Source organism: Dasypus novemcinctus, chromosome 30, assembly GCF_030445035.2.
Source record: "Dasypus novemcinctus isolate mDasNov1 chromosome 30, mDasNov1.1.hap2, whole genome shotgun sequence".
Lineage (NCBI taxonomy): Eukaryota > Metazoa > Chordata > Mammalia > Cingulata > Dasypodidae > Dasypus > Dasypus novemcinctus.
In genome coordinates, this window is record NC_080702.1 from 31748287 (window position 1) to 31760652 (window position 12366).

The 12366-nt window shown below is 38.8% G+C and overlaps 1 pseudogene; it reads right to left on the reverse strand.

The window, feature by feature from the left end:
• Nucleotides 1–7044: 7044 nt before the first annotated feature.
• LOC131276745 (keratinocyte-associated transmembrane protein 2 pseudogene) lies at nucleotides 7045–11213 on the reverse strand (annotated as a pseudogene).
• Between the last annotated feature and the right edge of the window lie 1153 nt (nucleotides 11214–12366).

Here is a 12366-nt window from a genome sequence, read left to right on the forward strand (position 1 = left end):
AAATGCAGAAAAAGCATTTGACAAAATACAGCACCCTTTCTTGATAAAAACACTCCAAAACATCGGAATACAAGGAAACTTTTTGAACATGATAAAGAGTATATAGGAATAACCTAAAGCCAACATTATTTACACTGGAGAAATCCTAAAAACCTTCTCTCTAAACTCAGGAACAAGACAAGGATGTCCATTGTCTCCGCTTCAATTTAATATTGTCTTAGAAGTACTTGCTCGAGCACTGAGGCAAGAACCAGATATCCAAGACATTCAAATTGGAAAGGAAGCAGTCAAAATTTCATTATTTGCAGATGACATGATCCTATAAATAGAAATCCCTGAGAGATCTACAACAAAGCTTCTAGAACTCATAAATGAGTTTAGTAAAGTCCCTGGTTATCAGATCGATGTGCAAAAATCAGCAGCATTTCTGTACACCAATAATGAGCAAGATCAGTAGGAAATCAAGAAACAAATACCAATCACAATAGTAAATAATAAAATCAAATAATTAGGAATAAATTTAACTAAAGAGATAAAGAACTTATACAAGGAGAACTATACAAGACTGTTCAAGGAAATCAAAGAAGATCTAAATTAATGGAAGAATATTCCTTGTTCATGGATAGGAAGACTGAACGTTATTAAGATGCCTATCCTACCAAAACTGATCTACACATTCAATGCAATCCCAATAAAAATCAACACAGCCTTCCTTAAGGAACTAGAAAAACTAACTATGAAATTTATTCGGAAAGGAAAGAGGCCCGAAATAGCCAAAGACATATTGAAAAAGAAAAATGAAATTGGAGGAATCACACTTCCTGACTTCAAAACATACTACAAAGCTACAGTAGTGAAAAAAGCATGGTATTGGCATAAGGAGAGACACACAGACCAATGGAATCGAATTGAAAGTTCTGATATAGAACCTCATATGTATAGCCATATAACATTCAATAAAGCCACCAAACCCTCTCAACTGGGAGAGAATGGCCTATTCAACAAATGGTTCCTGGAGAACTGGATAGCAAATGTAGAAGAATGAAAGAAATGAAAGAGGATTACCATCTCACACTTTATACAAAGATCAACTCAAGATGGGTCAAAGACCTAAATATAAGAGCCAAGACCAAAAAGATCTTGGAAAGCACTGTAGGGAAACATCTACAGGACCTTGTGATAGGAAATGGCTTCATAAATATCACACCAAAAGCACGAGCAGCAAACAGACACTTCTCCAAAGAAGAAATACAAATGGCTTAAAAGCACATGAAAAAATGCTCCAAATCTCTAGCTATCAGGGAAAAGCAAATCAAAACTACAATGAGATACCATCTTACTCCCATAAGATTGGCAGCTATGAAAAAAACAGAAGAATGCAAATGTTGGAGAGGATGTGAAGAAAGGGGAACACTCATCCACTGCTGTTGGGAATGCAGAAGCATCCAACCATTCTGGAGGACAGTTCGGCGGTTCCTCAAAACTAACCATAGATTTGCCATATGACCCAGCAATACCCAACAGAACTGAAAACAAGGACACAAACCGATATATGCACACCAATGTTCATAGCAGCATTGTTCACTATCGCCACAAGTTGGAATCAACCCAAATGCCCATCAACAGATGAGTGGATCAATAAAATGTGGTATATTCATACAATGGAATACTACTCGGCTGTAAGAACAAATACACTACAAACACACATGATAACATGGATGAATCTTGAGAACCTTATATTGAGTGAAGCAACCCAGGCATTGAAGGACAAATACTACACTATCTCAATGATATGAAATAAGCAAGCTGCCTCAGAGAGCTAGAGACTGGAAAATAGGCTTACAGGAAATCAGGAAGTGGAGGAAGGATATGAGCCCACGTCTGCAGGGGTGGAATCTATGATGAGCTGGTGGTAAGTATGAGCAAAAAGAAGAGATAAAATGGGGGCTAGGGATTGCCTTTGGGTGGGGCTTTGCGAGTTTGAGGAGGCCTGGGGCTGGGCGGATGGGTAATATTGCCCAAAAAATTGGGGGGAGGGAGGGGCAACATACGAACAGAGTAGAGTGTCAGGTGTTGGTTGAGAGTAAAATGCTGAGAAAATCATATCAAAACATAATTAGGAGGGTTACCTCTTCAGAATGCTCGGAAGGGATGGTCTGATGTGGGACGGACTCCTGGGGAATGTCTGAATGTTCATTTTGCCAGGGTGGGTTATACCATTGGGTAGAGATGCAAGAATTGAGAGTTGGAGTGGACCCACACCCTGGGGAGGACTAATGCCATCAAATAGAAGCAACTGTATCTCTCGAGAGAAAGGGTGGCTCCCAGGGCATTAGGGCAGTTGAGCAAGTCAGGCCCTGAACACTGTTGCAAGTATCTCTGGACATGGCTCCTCAGGAAACGGAGATTGTCTGTCAAGGTGGGCCCCAAGGGGAGGGGAAAATGGGTGTTGAATGGATGGAACCAAGGTAAATGTGGGGCAAGAGAGGAGTTTCGCGAGAGTACACGAGGATGAATATAAAATATGTAATATTTCACCAAAAACATATAGGGGATACAGACTAAAAATGTAAACCATAATGTAAAACATAGGATAACTAAAAAATTTAGAAAACTGCAAAGCCTAAAGTGTTGACCATATTTTATGCACAGATGTCACCTTGTTTGATAGATATTGTTTCAGAATCTGTACATCAGTTTCAGTAAATATGATATGAATAAGTTAAAAGATTATCACTGTGGAAGGGAAAAGGTTTTATGGTGGATGTGTGGGAGTACTGTATATTGTATATATGAATTACTGTGATCTAAGACTCTTGTGAACACAAGCTCAATAATTAGGAAAAAAGAAAAGGAAAAGATAGGATGTAGAAATTTTTCCAAATCAATACGTACTCTAGATCTAACCTTTAAACTCATGGCTATATTCCATTTTACTAGTAAGGGAACCTGACATTATAATGGGATTCGCTTTACAAGAAGTTTTGGATCACAGAGTGGTTCAACAATGGCGTTGGAGGAATACTGGTATGGGATGTTATTAACAGGCTATATATGGTTGACAGGGATTTACACAGGGCATGTGTCCAGGGTGCATGGAAATGTTTGGATATACTCATAGTGGAAACGATTAAAAACAACAGCTGGGGTGTACTGGGTTCCTGGCTGGGGGGCTCTGTCTTGGTTCCTAGGGGAGCAGCGGCAGTCCCCCAGGTGCAACGGTAAGAACCAGGAAGGAATGAGGGTCCAACAGTGGGCTCCTGACACTAATGACTATGCTTGTGAGCTTATACACCTGAAATAAGAACAAGGTCTAGAGCAGCATTGTGCCTGGGAGTTTCCTCCTGACAGCCTTCATGTTACTCAAAATTGGCCAGTCTCAAAGCCAAATTCAGCATGTAGATGCAGTGCATTCCTCCCAGCGTGGGACATGACATCCGGGGATGAGCCTCCCTGGCACTGAGGGATCACTACCAAACACCAGCTGAAGATGAAACTAGAAAATTACCTTGAATTAAAGGTTCTACGCGGATCAGCAGAATAGCCCTGTCTACATATAATAACATGACTTTAAAATGCTGTTTGACCTAATGTAAGGGGGAAATGGAAAGGACAAATGAGTTTATATGGCTATGAGTCTCTAAAAAAGAGTCTGGAGGTTGTCAGAAGGATTGCCCTTATGCACACCTGAGCAGAGTCTCAGAGACTGATAAAGTATATTCAACCCCACGTATTATTTCTTTTGAGGGCTAAAGAGACCCACGGGTTCTATGGTCATGGCACATGGGGTTCACTGCCATGTCAGTTGGCCCTTCTTTGGAGCTGGTGTTTCTGCATGATGGAACTGGAGTCAGATGGGATCTCTTTTCACAAGACTTTCATGCTACTTTACTGGAATTGTAGTTGGTGCTGGGGTTTAAATTATATCTAGGGGTTTGAATTTCTGGACTGACAATATGATAGCCAGGCCCTGAGCCTCAACAGACTTGAACTCCTACATTCTGATTTATTGGACTTACCCCACTCACCTAACATGGAGTTGAAGAAGGTCAACCACCACACCATGGAGCCTAGAGTGCCTACAACTGAAAGCAGGAAGATTGCATCCAGTATCCATGTGGAATCTAAGCCCCCTCTTGACATAGAGGTGCAATGGACACAACCAATCCAAGGTCCATAGAGAAAATGTGCAGTTGGTGTGGGAAGGGTGTCAATGGTGGCTGCTGGGTGCGGGGCATGGGAGGAAGAGATGAGATGGGGAGGCGTTTTTGGGACTTGGAGTTTTCCTGGGTGGTGCTTCACGGACAATTATGGGACATTGTAGATCCCCCCAGGGCCCACTGGATGGAACGTGGGAGAGTGTTGGCTATGATGTGGACCATTGACTATAGGGTGCAGGGATATCCAGAGATTTACTTACCAGGTGCAATGGATGTGTCATGATGATGGGAGAGAGTGTTGCTGTGGGGGGAGTGGGGGGTGGGGGTGTTGGGGTTGAATGGGACTTCATATTTTTTGAATGTATTATTTTTTAAAAAATGAATAAAAAGATATATTTATTTCAGGAATTATAAATAAGGAATGTCACAATCTAAGAAAGAAAATCATTTGTGAGATGAAAACTCTTAAACTTGAGGATTTATTCATTGGTTCCAAAATAGCACCACTCAAATTTAATGAATTAAAGAAAATCCTTGGCTTTTTTGAACAACGTGCTCACAATAAGCAAAAGTGCTTAGAACCTACAGAAACAATAAAAACAATTGAGAATTCAATTGCTGAAGACACAGGCTAACAATATTACGTTATGGCGTTTGCCTAGAACCCTTGCATCTCAAATGGAATAAACTCACTTGTGCCTTCCAGACAGCTCACCCACACCTGCATGGTCTCCATCCCTTTCTGATGACACAGTAAGGAAAAAGAGGAGGCTTTTATGAGCAGTAATTCCCAGTAGACAGAGTGAGAAAAAGAGAGGTGAAAACCTATTTGCTAAGAATCCTATGTCGTTTAAATCAGAGGTTATGGGTGGTGTTTGTATCTTCAGTGCCTTCTCTTCTCTCAACTCTGGGCATGTTCATTCACATTTTCAACATCACTGTCTTCCCTTCCTAATCATCTAGAACCTATATTCTCCAGAGAATTTCTCAATTAGCCAGTCTCTTCTTGCTGTCTGTCTCCCTTTCCCACAAGTGAGATCTCACATATTCATTTCCTCATTTATTCATTCAAGGTACATTTACTGGATTCAAATATTTACCAGTAAAATGAGTAAAATAAAAATAACTGTCTATATAATCAGGTTGTGCCATCATACAATTACATAATGCATGAAAAGACGCACTGTCCAATAGGCCAGAAGCACAGCTTTCTCTCAATAAATGTAGTCAGATCTGGTCATTGATAAATGGACAATCCTTTTGATTGTTTTCTGAGAAAAACTGTTTTTCAATTCTTTCTCCTTTCTGATGAGTGTAATAAACATGAAAGCTAATTATTTTGGAAATTTTTCTGGATATTCTCATACCAACATAACATAATTTTTTAAAAAATCTTTGCTATTTATTTTACTAAAGTTTTATTCAAAATATTAAATAATACAATTTGAGATACAAAGAAAATACTGCAATAAGACAGTTCAGGTGAATTACTCTTCCTTATTAAGACAGTAAAATTTCCACCTGGGATAAATTTTAACCTCCAGACCTACTTTTTCCATCGCTATACTAAATGCATGCCAACAAACTCATCCTCGGATTTGTGAGCAGGTGTTTAAAACATGGAGTGGATTATGTTCTCTAAAACGTTGTACACTTGTAGTCAACCATGATTCAAACTACATAAGTATATATTAATCAATTATTTATGGTAGAATGATAAACTAAAATGAAATACAGTAAATAATTTCCAATCCCTGTAATTAAGCAAAGAAAATAAAGCAGGGATGAAAAATGTGATTGTACACATATATCCTTTTGGTATACCTACAAGTTAGTCAGGTAGAATTTTAATTTGAAGGACCTGGAGATAAGATTATTTAAGTGTTAATGGCCTCTAAGATTAATTCAAACATACTATAATGTAATAAGCAAAAGAGAACAAATCTCATATAATATTAAACTCTACCCCTAGTTTGAAAGCTTGGGGAAACCCATGCTAAGGTCAGTTGATAGCTAAGAGCAAATGTATGTTTCTTTAATACTGTATCACAATTTCAATCTTTAAATTTTATTCAGTAGTTGAAACCAAAGAAAATTCTATCTCTAATAGCATTTTATCTACATCAACTGCAAATTGCACCAGTCTCTATTTCCAGAATTTTTAAACATATTAATGTGTTACCTAAAATAGTGGTGAGATGGAGCAATATCATTATATTGAATTATGTATAAATTACCCAAAATATCCTCAGCAGGTTTCTTGAAGAAAAAAAAATTACTTAAAAGCAAATCATTATCATATTATGTCCTTGTACATTACAGTTTGGGAGCACAAAATATGTGTGCTAGAAAACATGGTATTTGAATCCAACACCCAATGTTTGAGAATTTAGTCACAAGCTTGTGATGTTTTTAAAAGAAGCATTGTTAATACTTCCAGAAGAAGTATGATAAAGAAATCTAAAACAAACAGGGAAATATTAACTTATGCTTAGCTCCATATTGTGGACACTTAAATGAATTCAGCTCTTGAAGTGTAGATGGAAAATTATGTAATGTTTTAATTTCTAAAGCACCAAGCAAAATAAAGAGACCTACCCTTCATTTAGTATCAATTGCTTATGGAAAACATCTGAACAATATCATATAAAAAAATCAAGCAGACAATGAACAAAAAAAAAAAGAGCAGGGGACAGATGTGGCTCAAGCAGTTGGGTGCCTGCTTCCCACATGGGCATTTCCAGGTTTGATTCTAGGTGCCTCATAAAGAAAAAAATAAGCAGACAACAAGCAAAAACAATGAGCAAATAGATGAGGGAGAAATCTTGGGTGGGAGGGAGCCAAGCAGATATAATTAGGTAATAACAACACATATCATGGTATTTCAAAAAATATAATCATTGATTACCTTCAGAGAAGGCATTGCCTCATTAACATTCTGGTCTATATGATATCCCACTGATTTGGAACAAAGACTATCAGGCCATTTCCTGCTTTGAACTGAAAGGAACATCTTCCTTTTTTTTGATAAGTGATTTAAACAATAGCAAAAAAAGCAAAAATAATAAGATTAAATAAAGAAATGGGCAGTTGCAATAGTGTGGGCCAGTGGGCAGAGGTTCTTGATCTCTTGCAGCTTGAATGCCTCAGCCACCCAATGATGACACTGCCTATAACTACTGAACTATGGTAAATGAGAAGGTAGCAAGTTTTTCTTCTGTACAGATGGATTTTGCAAGTAATTTGGCATGATCCAAATGATTCTGATCACAAATAATTGAAGGACTGGGCAAGGGAACAATTCAAAGAAACAAAAGTGTCACAGAAGAAGCAAGAACAAGATTATGGATACAGTCCGGATGATGATTACTCAAGGCAACCTGCAGTTCAAGGAGTTACAAAAAAAAAAAAAAAAATCGCTTTAAAAAACTCTTAACAGTAGCATTATTCTGAAGATTTTGAAAGCATCAAATGATTATTGATGGGTGGCCCAATGTCACATAGAATGGTTTGGCAAATATATCAGAACACAGAGCATGGCATGTCATAGAGAGCAAGGAAAAGAGCATCAGAACAATTGCCTTGGCAATGGAAAAGATAACATGAATTGTGAAAATGCTTCTGGATATCTCTGCAGTTTTTGTAAGAAACAAAAAACAATAGAACAGATGGCCAACAAATACACATGTAAAGATGTTCAACATAATCAGCCATCAGGGAAAAACAAATCAAAACACAATGAGATAACGCTTCTCCCCCACCGAGGTGACTATAATCAGAGATAAAATTTGGTGAGACTGAAATAATTGGAACTCTTATTACCTTGTGTACAGGGAATGTGAAATGATGCAGCCACGTTGGAATGCAAATTAATAGTTCCTCAAAAGGTTAAACAGAAGCAGTGTGAAGAAGAGCCGACTAAAACGACCCCCAGCCCCATCCAAGACGCTATGGTGCTGCATCTCCATGTCCAGCACCCACATCCTGCCACCACCTCCATGATCAAGAGAAAGGTTGAAGAGGACGATAAAGGAGATAAAGCCAAGCCACATCTGCTAAACCTTCTCCTCAAAAGCCAGAATCCATGCCTTAAAAGGCCCCTGTGAGGAAGGAAGAGAAAGTACCCAAAGGGAAAAAAGGGAAAGCTGATGCAGGCAAGGATGGGAATAACCCTGCAGAATACAAAGACGCCAAAACAGACAAGGCACAGAAAGCTGTAGGTGCTGGAGATGCCAGGTGACATGTGTGCATTTTTTGATAACTATACTTCTGGTGACTGCACAGTTTTAAATAATAATTTTTAATCAAATTTTTTAAAAATTGCTCAATTTGCTTTACATTATTTTTTTTTCTAAGCTATATTTGCACAAGGAACACTTCATTGTTGTTTTTGAAGGAAGGGTCAAATATCACTCATAGAATGTGTGAGCTGGATTGATGTGGGTAAAAACACCTTTCCCTCTAGTTTAAAAACATTTTTTTAAGATATTTCCTCTTTACTGCCAGTAAAAGGGGATCCAAGATGTTGATAAGCATTATTCACCTTAGCACAGTTGCCATTTGGTGTGGAAAAATGAAAATTTGTTTTTATGTTCACATGTCCTATACTTTTCTCCGCCTTCAGCACAGATTTGATTCCTTTATACCCCAAGACTTGCTGGGGCCTGATCCTGAAAAAATTGGTTACAGGATTCAAACAATCTGGACTTTCCAGTGATGCCATGGAAATGGCATCCCTCAAAAGAGTAGCAGTTCCGTATTTTAGACTATGGATGATTCTACTGTTATAATTTCATTTCCTGGAACTCAGGGTCTGCTTGTGAAAAGTTGTTAAAACATCATGCTACAAGTGAAATGTCAACTCTCTCTCTAGACTTCCTCAGTTTAGAGCATCAGATGAATACTTCATTGGGTTTTATGGTGGCTATCTGATTTTGGTGGGACATTGAAGAAGGGAGTTTTAAAGATATGTACTGTTAATGATTGTCTGCCCATGTCCTGCATGAAATATCATGATTGTTTATGAAAATTATCTTTTAATAAAGCTGGATACAGTTAAATAAAAAGCAAAGAAATGACTGTCTTCCTCTTCCATATTTGAGGAAGGGGTCTTAATAGATTTCACTTACTGCTCCATGTCCACATAGCCCTGGTTTTCTTAAAAACCATAGTGTCTTTGGCTGTGGGTGGAGAATTTTTCAGTGTGATCAGATCCTCATCCTCTATGCTAGGATCTGCACTGATATCAGCTTCCTCTTGGCACAGAGGAAAAGCAGGGGAGGGATGAGGGGTCAGAGATTCTTGTCCAATTTTCTCTGTACAATTTGTGGAAGGCAGAGTGTTATCGATCTGTGAAATAAAAAGGTTGGTTGGTCTTCATGTACTAAAGCTTTCATTTTTGGAATAGAACCATCTGAACTGACAACAGTTTGGTTCAGTGAATCAAAAAGTGAGAGAACCGGATCTGTAGTTGGTGATGGGGCTTAGTGTATACCCAGGAGATCTGAATCTCTGGACTGACCATGTGATAGCCAGGCCCTGACCCTTAGCAGACTTGCAACTCCTACACTCTGGTTTATTGGACTTACCCCACTCATCTAACATGGAGGTGAAGAAGGTCAACCACCACACCAGGGAGCCAAGAGTGCCTACAACTGAAAGCAGGAGAATTGCATCCAGCATCCAGGTGGAATCTAAGCTCCTTCATGATATAGATGTGGAGTGGACATAACCATTCCGAGGTCCACAGGATGGAGGAATAAAGTATGGATTAGAGTGAACTTACTGATAGTCTACTGATGAACTATTGTGATTTTAACCAAAGAAAATGTGGCATTGGTGTGGAGAAAGTGGCCATGGTGGCTGCTGGGGGTAGGGAGTGAGAGGAAGAGATGTGATGTGGGGGCTTTTTCAGGACTTGGAGTTGTCCTGAGTGGTGTTGCTTGGACAGTTACCGGACATTGTATGTCCTTCCATGGCCCACTGGGTGGACTGTGGGAGAGTGTGGGCTACAGTGTGGAGCATTGACCAGGAGGTACAGCAGTGCTCAGAGATATATTCAACAAGTGCAATGAATGTCTCATGATGATGGAGGAGGTTGTTGTTGGGGGGGGAGGAGTGGGGTAAGGAGGGTGGGGGTATATAGGGACCTTATATTTTTTAATGTAACATTAAAAAAATAAATAAAGACAAAAAAAAAAAGATGTGAGAGAAAATTGGATAGCACAGCAGACACAAGCAGGAGCTCCAACATCCACAGCTGTGCAATACCAGTGACCTGGGTACTGGATCCACACACGACTTTCACTTGCAAGATCCCTCTCTTTATTACTTTTGATAATTTCCCAAGTACTATCTATCAGTGTTTTCAGGTGTCTGTCACCATCTGTAAGAGATGACTTTCCTTTCGAAAAACAACTAATTTAGATTCATTATCTTAAGACTTTTTAACTATAATGACGAGTGGTTCTAATAAACATGTTCATCTTCTTTATGATTTTAATGAAAATTTTTCTTCTGTCTGTTGCAAAGATCCCCAGGGGTGTAATTTGTGGAAACAATTCTTATTGATTGATCAAGTACATCATTGGCTGCAAATCTATTCTACCTTATTTTGAATGAAATATGGTTAATTATAAATTCTCCAAAATAAATTAGCTGTATTTAGGTGTTCTAAATTGTTTAATGAAACAGAAAAGAATCTCACAAAGTGGACATATGGTAGTATAGGATCATCTTGTCCAACTGTAGATAAATGTACAAACACAGGCCTTTTTAAATTTATTCACATGCAGCAGAACAAAATTCTACTGATAAAATTGAGGAAGCCAATAACTTTTTTGCTTGGTCTGTTTGTTGATTATTTATTCTTGTTTTGTCTCTGTCCTGGCAGGTATATCATCCACATGGAATCAGAAAATCAAACAAGTGTTTCAGAATTTCTGTTTTGGGGATTTTCAGAGAAATCAGAGATTTAACTCATTCTCCCTGATCTGTTCCTGTCCCTGTACTTGGTTACCTCCACTGGAACCTGCTCATCATCACCACAGTCATCTCAGACTCCTACTTCCACACACTCATGTGATTTTTCCTCTCCAACCTGTCCTTTGTTGACCTCAAGTTCACTGCCACACCATCCCCGAAATGCAGGCAAACTTCCATACCTAAGAAAAGATTTTCACCTATGCAGGCTGCCTCATGGAGATATTCATGTTCATTGTTTGTGGATCCCTGGAGAGTTTAATTCTCGGGGCGGGTTGCGGGGGGGGGAGGGAGAGGGTCACAAATGACCAAATAGTGGCCATCTGTCACATCCTGCAATAAAGGTCATCATGAACCTCAGCTCTGTGTCCTGTGGGTTTTGGGCTCTGTTGTCTCCCTGTCTTGATGATCCTGTTTGAGACCTTGCCCATCTTGAATCTATCCTTATGAACAAATATTGAAATCACACATTTTTGTGATGTAACTGAAGTGCTTAAGCTTGCCTGTTTTGGCACCCTCATCAAAGTATTCTGTGAATTCTCTGTCGTTACTGATTGAGGTGTTTTTCCTCTCATAAGCTCCTCTTAGTCTATATTCATTTTGTCCCCTCCATTCTGAGAATTTCATCAGCCAGAGGCAAGTATAAAGCCTCTTCCACCTGCGAGTCTCTCCTGTGAGTTGTCTCCTTGACTGTGGCACAGACATTGGTGTCTACTGGAGCTCTGTGTAAAGCCATCCTCTACAAAAGGCTTCCGGTCCAATACTCTCTAGCAATAGTGAAATCAGATGCCTTGTCTTCTTCTGAACGTCAAGAGGAAAGCGTTTACCCTTTCAGCTTTGAGTATTTGAAAGATAAAAATATATAATTTTTATCATGTTGAGGAAGATACCTTGTAATCTTATTTTTCTGTGTGTTTTTCAAAACGAAATAGCACTGAATTCTGTTAACATCATTTTCTATATCAATAAAGGTATTCATATGATTTTTCCCTTCCTTGTGTTAACATGGTATATTATATTCATTGTATTTCTTATGCTCAACACCCTTGCAACCTGGGGCAAATCTCCCTTGGTCATGTTGGATAATTCTTTTAATATTCTGATGGATTTGTTAGGCTACTTATTTTCTTGAGGGTTTTTGCATCAATAAGCATAAGGAAATTGTTCTTTGTTTAGTTTCTTTCTTGTGACTGTGTGTAGATATAACAAAGCCCAAATCTTCATG